This window comes from Anabrus simplex, chromosome 1 (assembly GCF_040414725.1).
Source record: "Anabrus simplex isolate iqAnaSimp1 chromosome 1, ASM4041472v1, whole genome shotgun sequence".
In the NCBI taxonomy this organism is placed as follows: Eukaryota; Metazoa; Arthropoda; class Insecta; order Orthoptera; family Tettigoniidae; genus Anabrus; species Anabrus simplex.
Genome location: NC_090265.1, coordinates 1,728,542,566 through 1,728,567,321, shown reverse-complemented (window position 1 = coordinate 1,728,567,321; position 24,756 = coordinate 1,728,542,566). Strand labels below are relative to the sequence as shown.

Sequence of the window (24,756 nt, the reverse complement as noted above, 5' to 3'; positions counted from 1 at the left end):
AGGAAGGTAGGTTCTTGCCCTTTTCCAGGAAACAAATACAATGTGTAATTCTGAGAGAAACAACAACTCATTTGGACACCGAAGGAAGAAACTGAATGATAAAAGGTCTTTACTGCCTGAAAGCGTAAAAATATGCCGAATATGACCATCATTTATGCAAAAATATGACTTTAAAAAGTACTATCATTCGATTACTTTTTTCATAACAAGCATTTATATATATTTAAGGAACTTATCAGCCTTACCAAAATGTATATGTTTCATCAAGTAAATCCTAGCCCAATTATTTAACAATAGTGCTGAATGTATAAAGCCAGGAAGAAGAATTGATGTTCCAGCAATGTTTTGTTTAATGAACAAGGAAGAAGCAAACGTTACATTTGTGGCAGAGTTCCAGAGACAATTCATTGTGTTTATGTTCGAGCCACTGCCTGGAAAGGATCTCACAAACAGATACGAGGCACAGCCGCTCGATTTAGTTACATGAAGCATCAATCGCTTAAGCAATTAGAAATAATAAAAACGTTGACCTTTCATATAAGTTCATTTATTCATTTCAATTTTATCGTGTGCTAATTTTGATCAATTACCAAAAAATTGTTAATCAATAGCAGGAGGTATGTGATTCACAATGACGTCTATTTTATAGTTTTCAATTTTATATCATGTCTGCTAGAACGTGCCCACCGTCCACAGCATCGGGTAATCTTGCTGAATGTAAATCATGAGGGAAGACGTTTTCTAGTCGTGGAATCAACTTTCATTTTGTATTGAGTCACATTTCCTCGCCGACGCCCTGTAAAAATGAAGACGTGCATTTAAAAGGTGATCTCATTTTGACTAATAGCACCATAATAAATTATAGCTCAGTGCCACTGATACTGCTATTGAGGCGCATCTTCAGATGCCAATAGCTGTTCAGAATGTGTGTTGAGTTTAGAGGAGAAATCATTAATCTATTTTAAGAGACATGCGTACAGTTCTAAACAGAGCAACATAAATATACGTATTATCAGCCCATTTTAAATTAAATGAAACATTACGTAACAAATCTGGTTCGAAATGCACTCAGACTGATGATTTGTAGATGAAAATATAAAAGGGAAGATTTTGGAAATGTTATACTCTAATAATGTAATAATTAATAATAAAATTAACGAATCTCTTTGTTTCTTATTGCAAGTACTTCAAGAGTGCATATACCTCAAAATTCTGCCGCACGTTACTACCAAATGAGAAATCGCACAAAGAGCAGCGATTTGGAATTAACCACCAAGGCTCTTCGAACCCTCCACGAACAATCGTGTAAGGCGATAGAGAATCAAATGTCATTACGACTAAGAAAGTAGTAGAGTACAATGGCGTGGTGCACGTTTTTGGAGTCCACGCCTGTGAAGACGGGGCCTTGCCTGAGATGAATTCTAATGCCTCGGAGCCAAAGGAATTAACTAATGAAAATTAAAATCCCCGACACGGCCGTGAATTGACCCCGGCTCCCCTTGGACGAAAGTACAGCCTGCTAACTACGTGCCATGGAGCCAGACAATAATTTTAACAAAATAAAAAATGTTAGAATATTTTTGAGTCAAGGCAACTAAAAATATTATCCAGTTAACTTGTCTGACTTTGAAAACATGTTTCGCACTATTTTCGAAACATCCAATGAAAACGTAAGAGAAAAATATCGAATTTCTTATGTGAAGAAAGATATTGACGAAGTTCAAACGATTATAGTTAAGAAGGCGATATAAGGAATGTCACTCATCATTTCAGCAGGGCCAGATCACGTGCTTGTCAGAACAGGTATGGAATTTGTTATTCATGGAGATATCAACATTATTTCTGGAACAATGTTGTTTACTGACTATGTACCTTAACTATCACGAAGAAAGAACAGTTCTAATATACACACGAAGAGGAATTAACATTATCTCATCTTGGAGACCAATTACCACGTATTCTCTTACTAAACAAATCCTAGGTCTCCCTAGCCCAAGGTGTGTCACTTCATTTTCAGGGATTAATCGTAGATCTATTATGAGATAATATCATTCAAATATAAATTGTAAATAAACGTACAAAAGTGGTTCCATTTCACTGTGGCTTGCCTGAAGGTGGACCTTTGTCACCTACGTTGATCGATGTTGCCTTTACTTTTATATTTAAAGAATTGTAAGCCAATTTTTGCTTTTAAAACGGTCATTTTCAAATTAAACCTTCAAATCGATTTGCTTATCTGCATTTGATGATGATATTTGCTTTCGACAATCTACATTGAGACTTCAGTCCACCTGAAAAATTCTTAGGTTTTCTCTTTCGTTCTTGGAGAGATATCATATAAACTGCGCCGAGGGACCATTCCTTTCCCCTTAGTAATACTTTAGCAGCACAGCGTCTGAGTGAAGGTCGGTCACCCGCTATTCAGTACCGTTCTATTCCTTTCGACTGCCCCAACTCACCTTGTGCCGTTAGCTTCGTCCAGTAGGTAGGTACCTATTAATACAGACCTCAGTATCATAAATATCTAAATCAATATATGTATCCTTGTCGCCTAGAGATAAATTTTCCTTGATTTAATCTAGTTTAAGCATAAGTCCTCTAACATTAGGATGTTAAATACTAACGTTACAGTTATTTAGGTACCGAGTGATTTGGACGTGAGGTTGAGGTCACGCAGCTGTGGACTTTCCTTTGGGAGACAGTGGGTTTGAACACCTCTGTCGGTAGCCCTGCTGACGATTTCCCACTTTCACACAAGGAAAATATTGGGGATGTACCTTAAATGAGGCCACGGCAGCTTTCTACCCACTCCTAGCGCTTCCTAATTCCTTGTAGCCATAAGACCGACCTCGTAAATCAAATTGTAAAAGTCAGCTTTTCTAGATCTTATCTTAGGCAACACTAATTGTTATAGAACTCGAACCTTGGCTTCTCCTCATTCTTATCGTTCCATTTCTCAGCTCCTTTGGTGCCTTGTTTGCGCTAAAAATTTTCGTCGGGCCGATACCGAATGTTCACCGATGTACATAAAACGGACGACTTTCTCCTGCCAAGGCAATTTTATGTCGCATGGAAAGCTTTCATTTCGCACGACGATGTTCCATGTTTATCAGAAAGTCGCACAAATGTAACGACCATTCCCCTACCTCTATGACTTGACAGTTTCGGTAAACGGTGGCAAGTGTCTATCAAGTCGGTCATTATATCTACATCTGGTGCCTCTCCTACCTGCTTTACTGAAATCATGAGTGAAATCCGGGAAGCTATGAATTTCTACAGTACAGTATACTCCAGTGTACATTGCTGTGAAGATTTTAGGAAGGACTAACAAAGAATTTGAGATATTCTGAAGATAAAACCCCTGCTGGCAGAAACAGAAGAAGATGTAAAGTTTTTAATTTTCCGCCTGAAAGATGAAAGTGAAAAATGGGCGTCTATCTCAATATTGAAAATAACAATGTTATGACTACGGCTGAGTGTGGTACAGTTTGTCTAAAGCTAAATGGGGTGGAGACAGAGAGTGTGCAGGATTTCATCTCCTTGGGAGTCAAAATCAGTCTAGTAGAGATTGCGGTCCTGATATAAAGACGGATTTCGCTTGGAGGAATCGCTATGATGACTATGTCTCCGATATGGAAGAGTAGATATATCACTTTGGCTACCAAGTACAGATTAGTCAATGCAATTATATTCCTACTGTTCACGTATGGATGTGTGACAGGCAGACAAGAGGAAGATCGACGCTCTTGAGCTCGGGTGTTGGCGAAGACTGTTACGAATACCATGGACAGCAAAAACCACCAATAAGGCAGTTTTAGAGCGAATCAAGACTTGCATGTGATTGGTTGGCAAGGTAACTACAATAAAAGGTAGGCTACTCCGGCGGGTGAAGCTCCAATTGGCTGGAGCGCTATGACGTCACGCGGTATGAACGATAGCGGGTAGGGTACAACAGTCGCAGTACAACAAGCCTATCAATTCTCGCGCCGGTGAAACACCTTCCAAATCTTTCATCAAATAATAATCTGGTTCAGTAAGATTCGATAAGTACCAGTACTTCCAATAGATTTAAAAGCAAGTAAATGCATTAAATTTCGTCACATATTTTGCGGTTAAATGTCAACTATAAAATACATGACACATAATACGACCAGAAATAAAATATTGCCCTGCAACGCAAAACGATTCATTTCTTTACTGATGAGGTAAAAATTTAGATCAAATGGCATAGGGAAATATGCACCATATGGACATCTTTATGGAATTATATTAGTATTAAAACACGTGTCAGGAGATTTAATTAGTCGATGAACCAACACAAAGCTTTGCCTTCTTATTGGCACATTTTCTCAGCGCTAGCTCCTTACTCTTTGCATTTTAGTGGCATATCCTAATAAATGCCCTGGTCTTTACATAGAGACAAATTATTTTGTCATGGAATACTGGAAATTTTGACTTAATAATATAAAAAAGGGTTTTAATTATATTTTCGCATCTAGACACAGACTGACCCTGAAACACACCAAGTATAATTTAGAACTGGGCTATGTTTTGTAATCACTCATTGGGAAAACCGAGATCTAGTGGTAGGTATCTTGCGACTGTGAACAGTTTCCTTTCGTGGTACATACCAAGAGCTTCAACATTCAAGCGACACTTGAAAGCCACATAACCCGCGAGTTTTTTAGGGAATCTTGGGTGACATCCATCCCTCCTACCGACTGATATGAAATCTCCTCCATTAACAACTCGGTTTCGACCTCCTCGAGAAACATTTCAGTCTCTGAAAACTCGTCAATGTCAATGCACAGCTCGCTTGTAACAAATTCCGAGGAAATGGTGACCCATATGACACAAACACATACAGAGGCATCGTTCTGGAGAACATACCGTTCAAGATATTCGCAAAAACAATTGTGGCGGGAGTCAGAAACGAAATACATGAGTATCTACCAGAAAATCAATTCGGATTCAGGAAAGGAAGATCAGCTATTAACGCCATACAATTACTACTCAATAACATGTGGGAAGCCCTTGAAAAAAAGAGAAAAGTTTTACGTAGTGTTTATGGACTTCACGAAAGCATTCGACCTCATAAATCGGGAACTTGTGACCCAGAAGCTGGGAGAAGCCCTCAACAGAAACAATGTGTGGACTAAAACCATAAAAACGATACTGCAATGGAACAAAATAAGAATTTCTGACAATATATCACTCTCAGAACCGATACTTCAAACGAACGGGGTATTACAGGGTGACACAATTAGCCCGCTACTTTTCATCCAGGCAGCAGAAGAAATAATGAGAAGAGCCCATAAGGAAGACGTAGTATCGTACGCCTACGCCTATGATATAGTGATCGGATCAAGAGACATCACAAAACTACAAAACGCAATAAAAGATGTGGAGGAATGGTGCTACAAGCATATGTTTGAAATTAATACATCAAAAACAAAAATGGTGGTATTTAGGCAAGGAGCAAAGTTCCCAGCAATGGCAGAAATCATCTTAAAGGGGTAGAAAGTAGACATAGTAAACGACTTCAAGTACCTTGGCATTACTCTGCAAACAAGTGCCAAATGCTCTGCAAAGCATGTAACAGAGAAAGCAACACAGGCGGTAAGGGCGAGGCACGAAATCAACCACATCAGAACACTCAGCCTAGAGACGGCGATGGCAATATTTAGATCAAAAATCATGCCCATACTAACGTATGGGATAGAAATTATATGGCCGAACCACACAGAAAAGAACCTATCCTCTCTAGAAAGAGTAAAAGCTCTATACATAGAAAAAGCAATCGGAGTATCCAAGACAACAAGATAAAGACTCGCCTACCTCCTAGCGCGAGAATCCTTCCTCATTGAAGACTTCAGAACATACCGGACCCTACCCAACACCAGAGCATCAGAAAATTTCCTAGCAACACTCAACAAAATGAGAGAAGACATTTCTTCAGAATTCTTTGGAACTGGGGCCATGATAGACCGGACATGGACAACATCCAACTTCGACATGAGGCACGTGTTCACAAGACTGACAGTACATGGTTTCCACAATTTAATCTGTACCAACACCTCATACCACGACCGACAGAGACAAATGTAAGTGCAAACTATATGGATCAATCAATCAATCAATCAATCAATCAATCAATCAATCAGTCAATCAATCAATCAATCAATCAATCAATCAATCAATCAATCAATCAATCAATCAATATTGACCTGCATTTAGGGCAGTCGCCCAGGTGACAGTTTCCCTATCTGTTGTTTTCCTAGCCTTTTCTAAAATGATTACAAGGAAATTAGAAATTTATTGAACATCTCCCTTAGATACATGTGTGAACGTTACCACGTAGAACTCTGCATCAAAAGAACAAAAACAATGAAAGAATATACAATCCAAGGCGCAAGCGCGCGATTACAGTTTATATAAATGTATTATTTTTATCTCTTTCTGTATGGCTATTTGGCTGCAATAAATATATTATTATTAAATTTTCTTCGGACTCAGGTTCCACAATCAAACAATCAATCAACCAATCAATCAATCAATCAATCAATCAATCAATCAATACTGATCTGCATTTAGGGCAGTCGCCCAGGTGTCAGATTCACTATCTGTTACTTTCCTAGCCTTTCCTTAAATGATTTAAATGACAATGGAAATTTATTGAACATCTCCCTTGGTAAGTTATTCCAATCTCTAACTCCCCTTCCTATAAATTAATATTTGCCCCAATTTGACCTCTTGTATTCCAACTTTATCTTCATATTGTGATCTTTCCTACTCTTAAAGACGCCATTCAAACTTATTCGTCTACTAATGTCATTCCACGCCATCTCTCCGCTGACAGCTCGGAACATACCACTCAGTCGAGCAGCTCGTGTCCTTTCTCCCAGTTCTTCCCAGCCCAAACTTTGCAACATTTTTGTAACGCTACTCTTTTATTGGAAATCACCCAGAACAAATCGAGCTGCTTTTCTTTGGATTTTTTCCAGTTCTTGAATCAAGTAATCCTGGTGAGGGTCCCATATACTGGAACCACACTCCAGTTGGGGTGGTGGTGATGGTGGTGGTGATTATTGTTTTAAGAGGAAGTACAACTAGGCAACCATCCTCTATATAACACTAATCAGAGGGAAAAATGGAAGGGATCCGACACTTCGAAAAATGAAGATATCGGTCAAAGAAAGACAAGGGCCACGAAGAGCGTGAAAATGAAAGACTCCCTACCCATCGCAAACCTAATAGCGTCGGGGTCGGAAAAGAACAAGGGTTGACCAAGTGAGGTCAGATAGGATAGATGAAATTGAGGAGCCTGGCACAAGTAAGTGGAAGCAATGCCAGGACTCGGCTGAGGACCCCGTGGTCGCCAACCCATGCTGCAAAGTTCAGAGCCTCTGGGGCCCCTTTTAGTCGCCTCTTACGACAGGCAGGGGATACCGTGGGTGTTATTCTACCGCCCCCACCCACAGGGGGGCTCCAGTTGGGGTCTTGCCAGAGACTTATAAGCCCCCTCCTTTACATCCTTCATACAACCCCTAAACACCCTCATAACCATGTGCAGAGATCTGTATCCTTTATTTACAATCCCATTTATGTGATTACCCCAATGAAGATCTTTCCTTATATTAACATCCAGACACTTTCAGTGATCCCCAAAAGGAACTTTCACCCCATCAACGCAGTAATTAAAACTCAGAGGACTTTTCCTATTTGTGAAACTCACAACCTGACTTTTAACCCCGTTTATCAACATGAAATTGCCTGCTGTCCATCTCACAACATTTTCGAGGTCACGTAGCAGTTCCTCACAATCTTCTAACTTATTTATTACTCTATACAGAATAACATCACCTGCACAAAGCCTTACCTCTGATTCCACTCCTTTACTCATATCATTTATATATACTGTATAAGAAAAAATAAAGGTCCAACAATACTGCCTTGAGGAATTCCCCTCTTAATGATTACAGGGTCAGATAAAGCTTCGCCTATTCTAATTCTCTGGGATCTATTTTCTAGAAATATAGCAACCAATTCAGTCACTCTTTTGTCTAGTCCAATTGCACTCATTATTGCCAGTAGTCCCCCATGATCCACTCTATTAAATGATTTAGGCAAGTCAATCGTGATACAGTCCATTTGACCACCAGAATCCAAAATACCTGCTATATCTGGCTGGAATCCTACAAGTTGAGCTTCAGTGGAATAACCTTTCCTAAAACCGAATTGCCTTCTTTCGAACCAGTTATTAATTTCGCAAACATGTCTAATGTAATCAGAAAGAAGGCCTTCCCAAAGCTTACATGCAGAGCATGTCAAACTTACTGGCCTGTAATTTTCAGCTTTATGTCTATCACCCTTTCCTTTCTATACAGCGGCTACTATAGCAACTCTCCATTCATCTGGTATAGCTCCTTCAACCAAACAATAATCAAATAAGTACTTCAGATATGGTATTATATCCCAACCCATTATCTTTAATATATCCCCAGAAATCTGATCAATTCCAGTCGCTTTTCTAGGTTTCAAATTCTGTATCTTATTGTAAATATCATTGTTATCATATGTAAATTTTATTACTTCTTTAGCACTAGTCGCCTTCTATTTCTGGACATTTTCCTTGTAACCGACAATCTTTACATACTGCTGAGTGAATACTCCTGCGTTTTGACGATCCTCACATACACACTCTCCTTGTTCATTAATTATTCCTGGAATATCCTTCTTGGAACCTGTTTCTGCTATAAAATACCTATATATACCCTTTCATTTTTCACTAAAATTTTTATGACTGCCAATTTTACTTGCCATCATGTTATCAAGACTTGTTGGTGGGCCGTGAAAATGAAAGACTCCCTAGCCATCGCAAACCTAATAGCGTCGGGGTCGGAAAAGAACAAGGGTTGACCAAGTGAGGTCAGATAGGATAGATGAAAGTGAGGAGACTTCTCCGACCGAATTGCTTCCAGATAAAGGAACTGAATTTGAATATCCCGATAATAAGAGCAGCCAAATGTTATTTCTTACTTCACAGGGAGATGGGTTGTCATAAAAAGCTCCCAACCCATGAACACGAGAGAAAAATTTCTCTGCTAGTATGTAAGAAATACGTTGCCCTTTTACGTTCTGAAACAGTAATTACTTAACGGAAATTACAAATCCCTTCTGAAACTTTACTTTGGAGATAATATACAGAAATCATTTCAGGGTACTTTCCTGGCTGTGAAGATTAAGTTCGTAGCCACTTCTGAGTGGTCCTTGGAGATTCTAGAATTTAATACATCGAATACGTCATTAACCATCCCAAAGAACACAATTTTTTGGTCTTTATGCAGGAAGTATTAAACTGCCTTACATGTACGCCCAGAAAAATCTGTGCAGCTAATCGTACATTTTGACGAGATCGTCCAGTTACGTTCAGGTGAACATCATTGATGTGATACGTTGGTGTTAAATCCCTACTTTGCTGCGCTAAATATTCTTGTATCATGCGAATACGTACTGTAGTTCCGTCATGGAACACATGACCTTTCTCTGAAAAATAGTTCCTCAAGATTTTTAAAATATGAGGCACATCACAGAAAAACCACAACCTTCTTAATTTGTCCATAGGATTATAAAAGAAAGCATAGGCCATATTTACATGCACCTCCTTCCACGCTTTAGCTTTTTCCCCTCCCACATCGCATGTCACGGCAAAAACAATTAATGTAGACAAGCTTCAATGTTTGTAATAATGTCCTGCAGATGATCGGCTGTCATCGTCTTGTCAAAGTCATAATACACAGGTTCATGCCATTGAGAAACAAACCTCGAACCATGACTACAAGGACGTTCCTGTGGAAACAAATGCGAGTGCCAATATTCATTTCACCGAAACTCAAGACAGCACAATTTTCCAGTCCCTGAAAATTTACTGCGCGAGACTTTAACAAACGGAGCACTCCTTCAAAATACCAGGCCTGGGTTTCTGTTTTCGTATCCACTTCTTCAATGTAGATCTAGCAAATAAAGGAGTGTTTCGCTTTCTAAGGCACGTATGATCCTTCTTAGAAAGTGCCCTCAATGCAAGAGCACTCTCGCAATGTCTTCTGAGGACCATTTCACTATTTTCTTCGCACTTACGAGACATCGTATCTGTTCTGGTGTAAAACATTTTGACAGTATTTTCTCTACCTCCTTTCTTATATCACTTTGGGTGATAGTGATAACGGTCGACCTTTTACTAATACGTCATACCGTGGACCTCTACATGTTTTAAGCGCGTCTCTTGTAGCTTTCAACGTCACCTTAGTAACAGCATTCTTCATTTTTAATTCTTAAATTTGTCTTTAATATTTTTCCACTTCTTCGTCCTTATTAACTTCAATTGTGTCAGTGATGGTTGACTGGTCGACTTACTTCTTCTTAGGGAATAATGTAGTGAGAGTAGACATGGCCCGTTTTCTGATATTTCGGCCTTCGTGCCGTATATCTCGTTCAGTGGAGACCTGTGGAGTGCCATACATAGAGCAGTGTTTTGGACAAAATTAGGCCAAAGCTTTCAAAGCAGCTTATACAATAAGATTGGAGGACATATATGGAAGTAAAGGATGTGTACCTGTGACGTAGTTTCACTTGTACAAGGCCCTCCAGTAGTAAAACCTCCATTCCAGTTGAGAATAAGTTGAGACGGTATAGCACCTGGGCGTAGTATTTTCTTGTTGAGCAAACCGAAAAGCTTATTTTTCATATCTCGCTCGTAATCCGTTGAAAGGAAATGAACAGAATATACGCGAGAATTGTCCGGATTAAATTTATCAGTTCGCTTACAGCGAGAAATCGACAAACGCTTTAACTCGTCGTTTTTCAAAAACATGTGATATATAACATCGCCACATTTAAATCAATAATTACGACACTGCACCACAGCACAATAAATACGACTTTTAACGTTTCCACCGCACGGGTTCACACAAGGTAAATCACAAAGCAGAACTAACTGAAAAGATCGGCAGTAGAAACACGTGTTTCGTCAGCAGGAGGACAAGTGCTGACTTCATACCGCGTGATGTCACGCAGAAGACGGCCAAGACACACCCCTGATTGGTTGGTATGATTATGAAGCAGAGACTAGCAAACCCCGGCCACGTTATGCGATCATATTCATTGCTAGGAATGATCAGCGGTACAAGAAGAATAGATCGCCAGAGAACTCGTTGGTTAGACACCATTAAAACAAACCGCACCAACACTCTGGGACAGCTAAATGAGGCAGTGTGGAACGGGGCAAATTGGAGAGTGCTAATTCATAGTGTACCGGGAGGTACATCTCATCCTCGTGCATTTAAATGAAGCGCCTTCAAGAACGCTACCAATCATATTGAAATTGAAACGACTAGTGCAAAAAGAAGGGATGTTGATCAAAAGATGCCACTACTGAAGTGACAGAGTAATGTGTTGTTTCGAAGTTTCCTAAACTTATTGGATTTCTTTTTTTTTTGTGTATCACATGTTGCAATGGTTCATGTTTGTGGGTTACTGTAGTCACGTCCTAATTCGTGAACCATGGGCAACGGCTGAGTGGCCTAGTAAGTGGTCCTGAGAGTCGGGATACCAGTTGCTATGGAATGGGAGGGGACATCTCGGACATATTCTGAGTTATGGCCCTCCTTGTGCTCAGGCGGCTAGAACTATACAATTCACCGGTGGCCCATAACCCGTTAGAGGAGAGATCTTCACTTGGACTATGTGTAAGTAGGGTAGCATCCTGCGTCATGAATTTACCGAGCTCAGAACATTTTAAGCAAGCCTCGGACCTATGGGAATAACGGAGTCCCACTCCAATTTGACAGGCGAGGGACTCCTTGGAAACAACTTGGCGAAAGAAATGGAATTCGATGGGGTGCTATCAATATTAATGGGGCTTATGGAAGAAAGAAAGAAAGAAAGTAGAACTGGCTGAGTCAGCAAAGAGGATGCATTTGGATGTGCTAGGAGTATGTCATATTCGGGTAAGGAGAGATAACGAGGAAGAGATAGGAGATTAAAAAATTGTACTTGACTGTTATTAGAAAGGGACATATATGGAAGTAAAGAATGTGTACCTGTGACGTATTTTCACTTGTACAAGGACCTTCAGTAGTAAAACCTCCATTCCAGTTGAGAATATGTTGAGACGGTACAGCACCTGGGCGTAGTATTTTCTTGTTGAGCAAACCGAATGCAGATCCATAATAGACTATATCTTAACAGACTTCGAATTCAGGAAATCTGTTACGAATGTACGAGTTTTCCTGGAATTTTTTGATGATACAGGCCACTATCTGATCTGTAGTGAACTAAGTATCTCTAGGCCTAGGGTAGAGAAAGTGAAATCTGTCTGCAAACGAATAAGGGTAGAAAATCTCCAGGAGGAGGAAATTAGACAGAAGTACATGGATATGATTAGTGAGAAGTTTCAAACAGTAGACAGAAAGCAGGTTCAGGATATGGAAAGTGAATGGGTGGCATTCAGGGATGCTGTAGTAGAAACAGCAAGGGAATGCCTAGGAACAACTGTGTGTAAAGATGGGAAAATGCGAACATCTTGGTGGAATGATGAAGTGAGAGCATCTTGTAAACGTAAAAAGAAGGCTTATCAGAAATGGCTCCAAACAAGGGCCGAGGCAGACAGGGATTTGTACGTAGATGAAAGAAACAGAGCGAAACTAATTGTTATTGAAACCAAAAGGAAGTCAGGGAAGATTATGGTAACAACCTGGAAAGGCTAGGTCAAGCAGCAGGGAAACCTTTCTGGACAGTAATAAAGAATCTTAGGAGGGGAGGGATAAAGGAAATGAACAGTGTTTTGAGTAATTCAGGTGAACTCATAATAGATTCCAGGGAATAACTGGACAGGTGGAGGGAATATTTTGAACATCTTCTCAATGTGAAAGGAAATCATCCTGGTGGTGTTGCGTACAGCCAAGCTTATGGGGAGGAGGAAAATGATGTTGGTGAAATTAGGCTAGAGGAAGTGGAAAGGATGGTAAATAAACTCCATTTTCATAAGGCAGCAGGAATAGAAGACATTAGACCTGAAATGGTGAAGTATAGTGGGAAAGCACTGATGAAATGGCTTCATAAAAAAAAAAACCAAACCAAACCCCATGGCACTACAGCCCTTGAAGGGCCTTGGCCTACCAAGCGACCGCTGCTCAGCCCGGAGGCCTGCAGATTACGAGGTGTCGTGTGGTCAGCACGACGAATCCTCTCGGTCGTTATTCTTGGCTTTCTAGACCGGGGCCGCTATCTCACCGTCAGATAGCTCCTCAATTCTAATCACGTAGGCTGAGTGGACCTCGAACCAGCCCTCAGGTCCAGGTAAAAATCCCTGACCTGGCCGGGAATCGAACCCGGGGCCTCCGGGTGAGAGGCAGGCACGCTACCCCTACACCACGGGGGAAATGGCTTCATAGAGTAGTAAAATTACCATGGAGTGTACAGAAGCAGTAATTGCACCTATCTACAAGCAAGGGAACAGGAAGGATTGCAACAACTATCGAGGTATCTCATTGATTACCCCCCTGTGGGTGGGGGCGGTAGAATAACACCCACGGTATCCCCTGCCTGTCGCAAGAGGCGACTAAAAGGGGCCCCAGGGGCTCTGAACTTTGGAGCGCGGGTTGGCGACCACGGGGCCCTTAGCTGAGTCCTGGCATTGCTTCCACTTACTTGTGCCAGGCTCCTCACTTTCATCTATCCTATCCGACCTCTCTTGGTCAACTCTTGTTCTTTTCCGACCCCGACGCTATTAGGTTTGCGAGGGCTAGGGAGTCTTTCATTTTCACGCCCTTCGTGGCCCTTGTCTTCCTTTGGCCGATACCTTCATTTTTCGAAGTGTCGGATCCCCTCCATTTTTTCCCTCTGATTAGTGTTGTATAGAGGATGGTTGCCTAGTTGTACTTCATCTTAAAACAATAATCACCACCGCCACCACTCTTGGAAAGGAGGGTGCGATCAGTCATTGAGAGGAGGTTGGATGAAACCCAGTGTGGTTTCAGACCACAGAGAGGCTGTCAGGATCAGATTTTCAGTATGCGCCAGGTAATTGAAAAATGCTACGAGAGGAATAGGCAGATGTGTTTATGTTTCGTAGATCTAGAAAAAGCATATGACAGGGTACCGAAGGAAAAGATGTTCGCCATACTGGGGGACTATGGGATTAAAGGTAGATTATTAAAATCAATCAAAGGTATTTATGTTGACAATTCAATCAATCAATACTGATCTGCATTTAGGGCAGTCGCCCGGGCTTCAGTGAGAATTGATGGTAGAATGAGTTCTTGTTTCAGGGTACTTACAGGGGTTAGACGAGGCTGTAATGTTTCACCTTTGCTGTTCGTAGTTTACATGCATCATCTGCTGAAAGGTAAAAAATGGCAGGGAGAGATTCAGTTAGGTGGAAATGTAATAAGCAGTCTGGGCTATGCTGACGACTTTGTCTTAATGGCAGATTGTGCCGAAAGCCTGCAGTGTAATATCTTGGAACTTGAAAATAGGTGGAATATGTACGGTATGAAAATTAGCCTCTCGAAGACTATATTGATGTCATTAGGTAAGAAATTCAACAGAACTGAATGTCAGATTGGCGATACAAAGCTAGAACAGGTCGGTAATTTCAAGTATTTAGGTTGTGTGTTCTCCCAGGATGGTAATATAGTAAGTGAGATTGAATCAAGGTGTCGTAAAGCTAATGCAGTGAGCTCGCAGTTGCGATCAGCAGTATTCTGTAAGAAGGAAGTCAGCTCCCAGACGAAACTATCTTTACATCGGTCTGTTTTCAGACCAACTTTGTTTTACGGGAGCGAAAGCTGGGTGGACTCAGGATATCTTATTCATAATTTAGAAGTAACAGACATGAAAGTAGCAAGAATGATTGCTGGTACAAACAGGTGGGAACAATGGCAGGAGGGTACTCGGAATGAGGAGATAAAGGCTAATTTAGGAATGAACTCGATGGATGAAGCTGTACGCATTAACCGTCTTCGGTGGTGAGGCTAATGGAGGAGGATAGGTTACCTAGGAGAGTAATGGACTCTGCTATGGAGGGTAAGAGAAGTGGAGGTATCAATCAATCAATCAGTACTGATCTGCATTTAGGGCAGTCGCCCAGGTGGCAACGACGATGGTTAGACTCGGTTTCTAACGATTTAAAGATAAGAGGTATAGAACTAAATGAGGCCACAACACTAGTTGCAAATCGAAGATTGTGGCGACGTTTAGTAAATTCACAGAGGCTTGCAGACTGAACACTGAAAGGCATAACAGTCTATAATGATAATGTATGTATGTATGTACGTCACAGGTTGCTATCCTTCCTGTGGGTGGGGGCAGTAGAATAACACCCACGGTATCCCCTGCCTGTCGTAAGAGGCGACTAAAAGGGGCCACAATGGCTCTGAACTTTGGAGCGTGGGTTGGCGACCACGTGGCCCTCAGCTGAGTCCTGGCACTGCTTCCACTTACTTGTGCCAGGCTCCTCACTTTCATCTATCCTATCCGACCTCTCTTGGTCAACTCTTGTTCTTTTCTGACCCCGACGCTATTAGGTTTGCGAGGGCTAGGGAGTCTTTCATTTTCACGTCCTTCGTGGCCCTTGTCTTTCTTTGACCGATATCTTCATTTTTCGAAGTGTCGGATCCCTTCCATTTTTCCCTCTGATTAGTGTTATATAGAGGATGGTTACCCAGTTGTACTTCCTCTTAAAACAATAATCACCACCACCACCACCTCACAGGTTGCAACAACTATATCATGTTCAGACTTATCTCCATAGATGCCTCTATTAGAAACTGATGTCATGCACTCTGGTGCAAAGTGGAATAACTAGAAATTTGAAGAAATTTTGTGTTTATAGGTTTTCTGAACTGAATTGACTTCCTTTCCAAGTTTCGTAACACATATTACTCATCCCGCCAGCGTTGGTTTCTGACCAATCAGAAATGTTCTTTATTTATTTTTCAGCCAATCATAGGCTTCTTGTGGCTCGTATTACCATCCAATAAAAATGAGAGGGTGTGTCCAGGTTTAGTCCAGAGCCTTCTCGAACCTTCCTCTCGGATATGAAATCTGATGCCTTTTCGAGCTAACTTCTCTTATTGATCGTCGTATTACTGAGTGTGTGTGTTAATAGAAGAGGCCGGGATCCTCATTCTTCGGCAGGCGGAATACCAGCTCAGGTAATGGCCACCAATTTTCTATCTCTGTAGTTATCTCCATGAGCTGTACTCGAGGGGAAGGTTCCAATCCTTAACTATGTTACCGCCCATTTCCTAAAATGTAAAATGTCTTTCTTATCGTGTAAAAATTTAAGTCTTAAGGACTTAAACTCTAAATCGGGGATAGAGAGTGCGTTACTATATCGAATTCCCCTTCAATTAATCTTGAGGTGACTACGATTTTGTAACTGCTATTCTCTTGTAAATTGTAAATTAACTTTTCCATCTAGTTACCTCAGTAGTTTGGGGTTAGCCTCTGCTTCATTGGGCCACAAGCCCAAGTAGGGTTTTAATTTCTGATTTCGAGGAGCGCAAATGTTTGCCTCCATACATTTTGATTTTTGGGTCGGTAATTGAACATGTTATTATCCAAGAAGGCCCGGTAGAATGGGTACTCGATACCCCTGTATTGTTTCTTAAATCCAATTGCTACCGTCGTGTCAAATGTAGGCTGTCCCTAGAGAGGCCAGAAATGGTAAAATATTATGCAAAGGTAAAAGTTAAAAGTTGCCTTGAGTAGGCTGTAGGTGTTTGGGAGCGCAGTTTCCTTGGTAGAATTTGTAGAACGTGTAGCTCTTTGCTGGTAATGTAATAGATATTTGTGTAATATTGAGCGGTGCCTTTGGAAGGCCGTAACTTGTAACCGTTGGAGCAAAGTGCTCTTCAAAATTGTGTTTTGGGAGATATCTCTCCTCGTCTATGGAACTAAATGCAACAATAGCGATGTTGGGACCTTTGTAAATTATGAGCTTGAAGCTCAAAATTCCTGGTTTTTCTGTTTTCTATCAAGATTGCTGTGTACCTGAAACGTTGTTCTTTCACCAAGTGAAGAGTTTTCTTAAAATTTACGATCTGATAATAAATTCAGTCTTTATTTTAAAGTTTTAAATTAATCTTTGAGTATCGTAGGTAGACCCATTCCAGCCCGCATCTTCTTTCCCCTCTGTGCTCTACAGAACACCCCGGAACACATAGAATCGCCGATGGCCGGATTATTCGACTGAACGGATGACATTAACATACTCCAGGAATACTCCTAAGATTAAATAGCCCCTGTTTCTAGAGCCCTGAAATTTGATTTTATATTTACTTTCTTTTGATTTTTCCTTTGCCTAGTCAAGGAATCGGCATTACCATCTAGCTTCTCGTGACATAAGTTTATTTACCTTTATTGTTCCATCTGTTCACCCTTCGTAGACTATATTTCCTCTGTTAAACCGTGCAGTTGCAGTTGCAGTTGTTCTGCGATTTCACTCTGGATGAGGTGTATCGGTGTTTCCAATATCCTGTCCGGTGTAAAAACCAAATGTCAGGTTAATATTTACAAAATATAGACACGTAACAATATACTGTGTATCTACAGAGTATAATAGATGTTATTTAGATATATTCTAACTATACTAATATATAAAGAGGTAAAGCCTGTTTGTATGTAATGGCTAATCTCAGGAACTACTGGACCAATTCTAAAAAATATTTTATTAATGTAAATTTGTATTATCCCTGGCGGACTTGGGCTGTTTCTCATTTTCAAATCAATTCGATGGGGGGAATGGGGCACGGGGATAGATATAAAAATACTAGGCTAATTTAGGCTAAATATCCAATTTGCTGTACAAGGACAATACAAAGCTCAATTTAAACCCCTTGACGCAAAGAACAAAACTCGATAAGCCCTATGGACCCAAAAACCATGTTTTAAGGCCCTAAAACCAACCGTTATGGAGATATTGGCACCACACTACTCCCGCTCTAGATATTGGATAAAGAAATTAACTGCCGTAACCTTGGCAACGTCAGCTCTAGTATTCTTACAGCAGCGAGATTATCTACAATATATCACAAAAAACCTAACATGATACAGTAATTAAAATTGGTATTTGGAATCTCCTTTAAAAAATAAAGGACACAAATTTTGTTTTTCAGAAAATACACTTAAGTGGTGAGGGCGGGGTGAAAATAAGTGCGGAAGGAGTTGAATTTTTTATATGGGTTCAGTATATTAGAAGAGGAAATATAGGTAACTATTAGGGAAATGAAGGATGGTAATGCAGTTGGTGTAGATGAAATACCAGTTGCACTACTCAAAGTACTGCAGGGGAAGGAATGGATACATTTTGTAAAATTTTGTCAAGAAATATACTTAAAAGGGAAATGATGATACATATATCTCAGAAACTGGAGATGTTTGACTTTAAAACTGGTACTTGGAATCTCTTTTAAAAATAAATAAACACACTTTGTTTGAAAAATCCACTTAAGGACAATAATAAAAAAGGGGGTGAATATTTAAAATGAGTATCTTCTTCTTCTTCTTCTTCTTCTTCTTCTTCTTCTTCTTCTCCTCCTTCTCCTTCTACCGCTTTTCCCACAACTGTGGGGTTCGGGTGCGAACTGTGCCGCACAGGTGGACTTGGTCCTGTTCTACGACTGGATGCCCTTTCTGACGCCAACCCCGTGTGTAGGGATGAAATTATTATTGTGTGTTCCTGTTGTGGTTGGCAATGTGGGTGTGTTGTGTGAATATGAAAAGGATAGTGTCGGAGAAACACAAACAACCTGTCCCTGGGCGAGATGAAATAATCGCACGCGATTAAAATCCCAGACCCAGCCCGGAATCGAACACGGAAACCTGTGAACCGAAGGCCTCAACACTGACCACTCAGGCAAGGAGTGGGACAGATTTTTAGAATGAGTACATCTACAGTATATCTCATAAACTTAACATTTTACAGACGTGAAGACTGGTATTTGTTATCCTCTTTAAAAATAAAGAAACGCGTACAATTTGTTTTCTAAGATAGAAGAGATAGAAAGTAAGTGAAGAAGGAGTGGAATTCTCTTTATGAGGATATTTATATCTCAAAAAATAAGATGTTACAAACGTAAAAATCGGTATTTGGAATTTCCTTTAGAAATAAAGAAGCCCTTTCTATTTTTCGACTTACAAGTTTCTCACATGTAGAGTTCCATGTCGCATGTTCCAGATTTAGCTCTGCCAGTAGCCTGGTCATTTTAGCCCTAAAAGGCAATGCCACAAACGTGGTTTACAAAGAGGTTCTGGGGTAAATGAAATGCAATTTTTCGGTGAGTTTTTGTACTTAAGAGATTTTCAGATAATGTCTTAGTGCAGTACCGAGGAATAATTAATTTTTATCAACTTAACAAATCCTCGCGAGCGAAGCCGTGTGTAACAGGCAGTACACTACCAACTCTTCTCCATTCAGCGCTAATGAAATTACCACGAAACCTTATTGCAGGTGCCAACTTACCTTTCCCATGGACATGGACAATCGCCGATGCAATGAGCAGCAGGAGCAGAATAGGGAAGTATCTCATGGCGAGAGGTATGGCTTGCTATGCTGCGTACGTTGTATTACGTGTAAAGTTTAAAACTTTTACTGCATTTATAGCTGTACTGTAGCGTTGGAAAATAAATAATGAAATTTCGCTATCTTTCACAAAGATAAGGTTTTGTTACCATTGTTGTTACATAAAATTGATAGTATTCGCTACACGTGCAAACGAAGATAGCGACGGTGACTTTTACTAGCGGTAAATCAATCAGTTATTGTAAAAATGTGTTCGTTACGGCAAATTGCCGATTACTCGCCTATTTTCTCATAAAAAATTAGCAAAATTAAAGAAATATTGTTGAAGATAGATCGGTTAAACACCCTTTTACCCTTCGATCTGCCCAACAATTTTTAGCTGGGTGGTAACGAAGGTACCACATATATTCGAGCACTAATACTCCTAGACTTATTTTACCCTCATTTCGACTATGCCACTGCTTGAAAACAAAATCAAAGGTGAAAACTACTGGAGATTTCATTAATACGCGTGACTGAGGCCCAGAGAAAAAGCGTCTATAAAGGCATGGTGTTCACTGGGTTCCCCACGTCTCAGAGTCATCCCCAAAAGTACAGGATCAAAGCACTGTTCATTGCCTTTTCCTATAGCAGTTGCATGATCCACCAAGAATTCGTCCCGGAAGGTGAAACTGTCAACGCCGAATTTTCGAAACTGTTGCTGCTACGCATCCTGCGTGTCCGGCCACAGTTGTCCGGGACTGGAAAATTGAGTCTCGTGACGAATTCTAATGTTAATGATGAGAACGGCACACACACACTCCCGGCCGTCGAGCTATCAGAATTAACCAATGAAGGTTATCATCTCTAACCCGATGCATCCTCTTTGCTGACTCAGCCAGTTCTACTTTCTTTCTTCCATAAGCCCCATTAATATTGATAGCTCCCCATCGAATTCCATTTCGTTCGCCAAGTTGTTTCCAAGGAGTCCCTCGCCTGTCAAATGGGAGTGGGACTCCGTTACTCCCATAGTTCCGAAGCTTGCTTATAATGTTTTGAGTTCGGTAAATTCATGAAGCAGGATGCTACCCTACTTGCACATAGTCCAAGTGAGGATCTCTCCTCTAACGGGTTATGGATTGTGGCGACGTTTAGTAAATTTCAGAGGCTTGCAGACTGAACGCTGAAAGGCATAACAGTCTATAATGATAATGTATGTATGTATGTATGTATGTATGTATGTATGTATGTATGTATGTATGTATGTATGTATGTATGTATGTATGTATGTATGTATGTATGTATGTATGTATAATGTTTAATTTCATTTGTGTGTCTTTGTCTTAATGCTTTTAATTCGTTGTTTAAATTATCTAAATCATCTTGGTCTAGATTGCCTGAGATTAATTTTAATACAGAGCCTAAATCGTTTATTAATCCTCTTTTTGTTCTAAAAATGGTTGTGTTAATTTGTGTAATTCTTTATTAGATTCTCTAATATGCACCGTTCCCGCGTCCAGGTCGGGTCGCATGAGATCGAGGCTAGCTCGAATATAATCCCATTTCTCGCTATTCAAAGTTTATGGGCTATGGATTCCACATTAGAGAAAAGATCACCGATTTATGCTACTGGAATCCCCCTGTGGGTGGGGGTGGTAGAATAACACCCACGGTATCCCCTGCCTGTCGTAAGAGGCGACTAAAAGGGGCCTCAGGGGCTATGAAATTTGGAGCGTAGGTTGGCGACGATGGGGCCCTTAGCTGAGTCCTGGCATTGCTTCCACTTACTTGTGCCAGGCTCCTCACTTTCATCTACCCTATCCGACCTCCCTCGGTCAACTCTTGTTCTTTTCCGACCCCGACGCTATTAGGTTTGCGAGGGCTAGGGAGTTTTTCATTTTCACGCCCTTCGTGGCCGTTATCTTCCTTTGGCTGATACCTTCATTTTTCGAAGTGTCGTCCCCCTGTGAGTGGGGACGGTAGAATAACACCCACGGTATCCCCTGCCTGTCGTAAGAGGCGACTGAAAGGGGCCCCAGGGGCTCTGAAATTTGGAGCGTGGATTGGCGACCACGGGGCCCTTAGCTGAGTCCTGGCATTGCTTCCACTTACTTGTGCCAGGCTCCTCACTTTCATATATCCTATCCGACATCCCTTGGTCAACTCTTGTTCTTTTCCGACCCCGACGCTATTAGGTTTGCGAGGGCTAGGGAGTCTTTCATTTTCACGCCCTTCGTGGCCCTTGTCTTCCTTTGGCCGATATCTTCATTTTTCGAAGTGTCGGACCCCTTCCATTTTTTCCCTCTGATTAGTGTTATATAGAGGATGGTTGCCCAGTTGTACTTCCTCTTAAAACAATAATCACCACCACCACCACCTTTCGAAGTGTCGGATCCCTACCACTTTTTCTCTCTGATTAGTGTTATATAGAGGATGGTTGCCTAGTTGTACTTCCTCTTAAAACAATAATCACCACCACCACCACTCTCAAATTTCTTGGTAACTCTTCTTGCAGAGACGAAGATACCCCCTTTAAGTCATTATATTCTTTAAAATATTATGATCAAACATATATCTAGAAATTACGCAAATTGATCTCTTATTTGAGAGCATTAATTAATTCAAGTGCATATCTATGTCATAGAATTGTGCTATCAAGTGTATATGACCATCACTCAATCAAATCACACATTAATTGGGTGGTCTATCTTGTGAGAAGACTCTACTTACTCCCAAAAACCCTCAGTTGTGAAGATAAGTCACCTGTGATATCGGATAATGCATTGGAATAAACTTCAAAGCTTCCCTAATGTGTGAGAAAATTCTTACGATCAGAAGAAACACATGGATGTAGATTAAGTACATATCATCTTCCTCATCAAGAATCATTTGATGATCTGCAATTAAAATATCAACATACGGACGTCACTGAGATCGTATCCTACATTACCTATGGCTTATTCAAGGATCAACGGTCGATTGAAGACAAATTATGTTCATTCATCAACTCTAAAATAGTCCGACTCGTTGGCTGAACGGTCAGCGTACTGGCCTTCGGTTCAGAGGGTCCCGGGTTCGATTCCCGGCCGGGTCGGGGATTTTAACCTCAATTGGTTAATTCCAATGGCACGGGGGCTGTGTGTGTGTGCTGTCTTCATCATCATTTCATCCTCATCACGACGCGCAGGTCACCTACGGGTGTCAAATAGAAAGACCTGCACCTGGCGAGCCGAACCCGTCCTGGGATATCCCGGCACTAAAAGCCATACGACATTTCATTTCATTTCATCTCAAAAATACATAACTTGAAATACTATATTCATTAAAATAAACTATGACCTTACTTACGGTGAACAATAATCATCACCAACATTAATCATCATAACCTCACATCATTATCTATATATATAAAATAACTTGTCCTGACTGACTGACTGACTGACTGACTGACTGGCTGATTCATCATCGCCGAGCCAAAACTACTGGACATAAAGAAATGAAATTTTGGGGATATGTTCATATTAAGATGTAGGTGCTCGCTAAGGGAAGATTTTTGGATATTCCTTCGCTAAGGGGGTGAAAAGGGGGGTTAAATTTTAAAATTAGTGTCTCTATATCTCAAAACTTTAAACGTTTACAGATGTAAAAATTGGTATTTAAAATCTTCTTTAAAAATAAGGAAACACGTATTTTTTTTGTTTTCAGAAAATCCCAATAGGAGGGGTGAAAAAGGGTGAAAATGGGGAAAAATGGGTTGAATGCCTTTAATCAGGATACCGGTACTTATATCTCAGAAACTGAAGATATTACAGACCTGAAAATTGGTACTTTTGATCTCTTTTAAAAATAAAGAAACATGTATTTTTTGTTTTTGGAAAATCCAATTAATGGGAGGGTGAAAAAGGGGTGAAATTTTAAAATGAGTGAATATATATCTCCAAACTTTTAAAGTTTGCAGGTGTAAAAATTGGCATTTAGAATCTTCATTAAAAATAAAGAAACACGTATTTTTTCGTTTTCTGAAAATCGCAATAGGAGGAGTGAAAAGGGGTGAAAAAAGGGTTAAATGCCTTTAATGAGGCTACTTATATATCAGAAACTGAAGATATTACAGACCTGAAAATTGGTGTTTGGGATCTCCTTTAAAAATAAAGAAACACGTATTTTTTTGTTTCTGAAAAATCCAATAAAGGGGGGGGGGGGAAAAGGGGGTTGTATTTAAAATGAGTGTATCTATTTCTCAAAACTTTTAAAGGTTATAGATGTGAAAATTGGTATTTAGAATCTCCTTTAAAAATAAAGAAACATATTTTGTTTTCGGAAAATCCTAATAGGAAGGGTGGAAAAGTTTGAAAAAGTTGTCCAATGCCTTTCATGAGTCTACTTATATTTCAGAACCTGAAGATATTACAGACCTGAAAATTGGTGTTTGGGATATCTTTTAAAATAAAGAAACACGTATTTTTTGTTTTTGGAAAATCCAATTAATGGGGAGGTGAAAAGGGGGTGAGTTTTTAAAATGAGTGTATCTATATCTCAAAACTTTTAAAGTTTATAGATGTAAAAATTGGTATTTAGAATCTCTTTTAAAAATAAAGAAACACGTATTCTTTTGTTTTCGGAAAATCCCAATAGGAAGGGTGTAAAAGGGTGAATAATGGGTTGAATGCCTTAAATGAGGCTGCTTGTATTTCAGAACCTGAAGATATTACAGACCTGAAAATTGGTATTTTGGATCTACTTTAAAAGTAAAGAAACACGTATTTTTTCGTTTTTGAAAATTCCAAATATTGGAGGGTGAAAAGGGGGGGGGGTGAATTTTTTAAAATGAGTGTGTCTACATCTTAGAATTTCAAAATTTACAGATGTAAAAATTGGTAGTTAGAATCTCCTCTAAAAATAAAGGAACACATATTTTTTGTTTGCTGTAAATCGCAATAGGTAGGGTGTAAAAGGGTGAAAAATGGGTTGAATGCCTTTAATGAGGAAACGTATATCTCAGAAACGAAAGATATAACAGAACTGAAAATTTGTATATGGGATCTCCTTTATAAATAAAGGAACACGTATTTTTTAGTTTTGGGAAAATCCAATTAATGGCGGTTAAACAGGAGTGACAAACTGGGGTGAATTTTTTGAAAGACTATATCTAGGCCTACAGAATATCTTGGAAACGTAAAATGTTACAGACG

General features: G+C 40.1%; 1 long non-coding RNA gene across 1 annotated transcript; it reads right to left on the bottom strand.

Annotated features, from left to right (window-relative positions):
* Window positions 1-526: 526 nt before the first annotated feature.
* LOC137502680 (uncharacterized) lies at window positions 527-19,627 on the bottom strand. The gene is made up of 3 exons (XR_011018826.1): window positions 19,526-19,627; window positions 17,420-17,539; window positions 527-796 (listed from the first exon to the last, which is right to left on the bottom strand). It is a non-coding gene; the product is annotated as an uncharacterized lncRNA (long non-coding RNA).
* Between the last annotated feature and the right edge of the window lie 5,129 nt (window positions 19,628-24,756).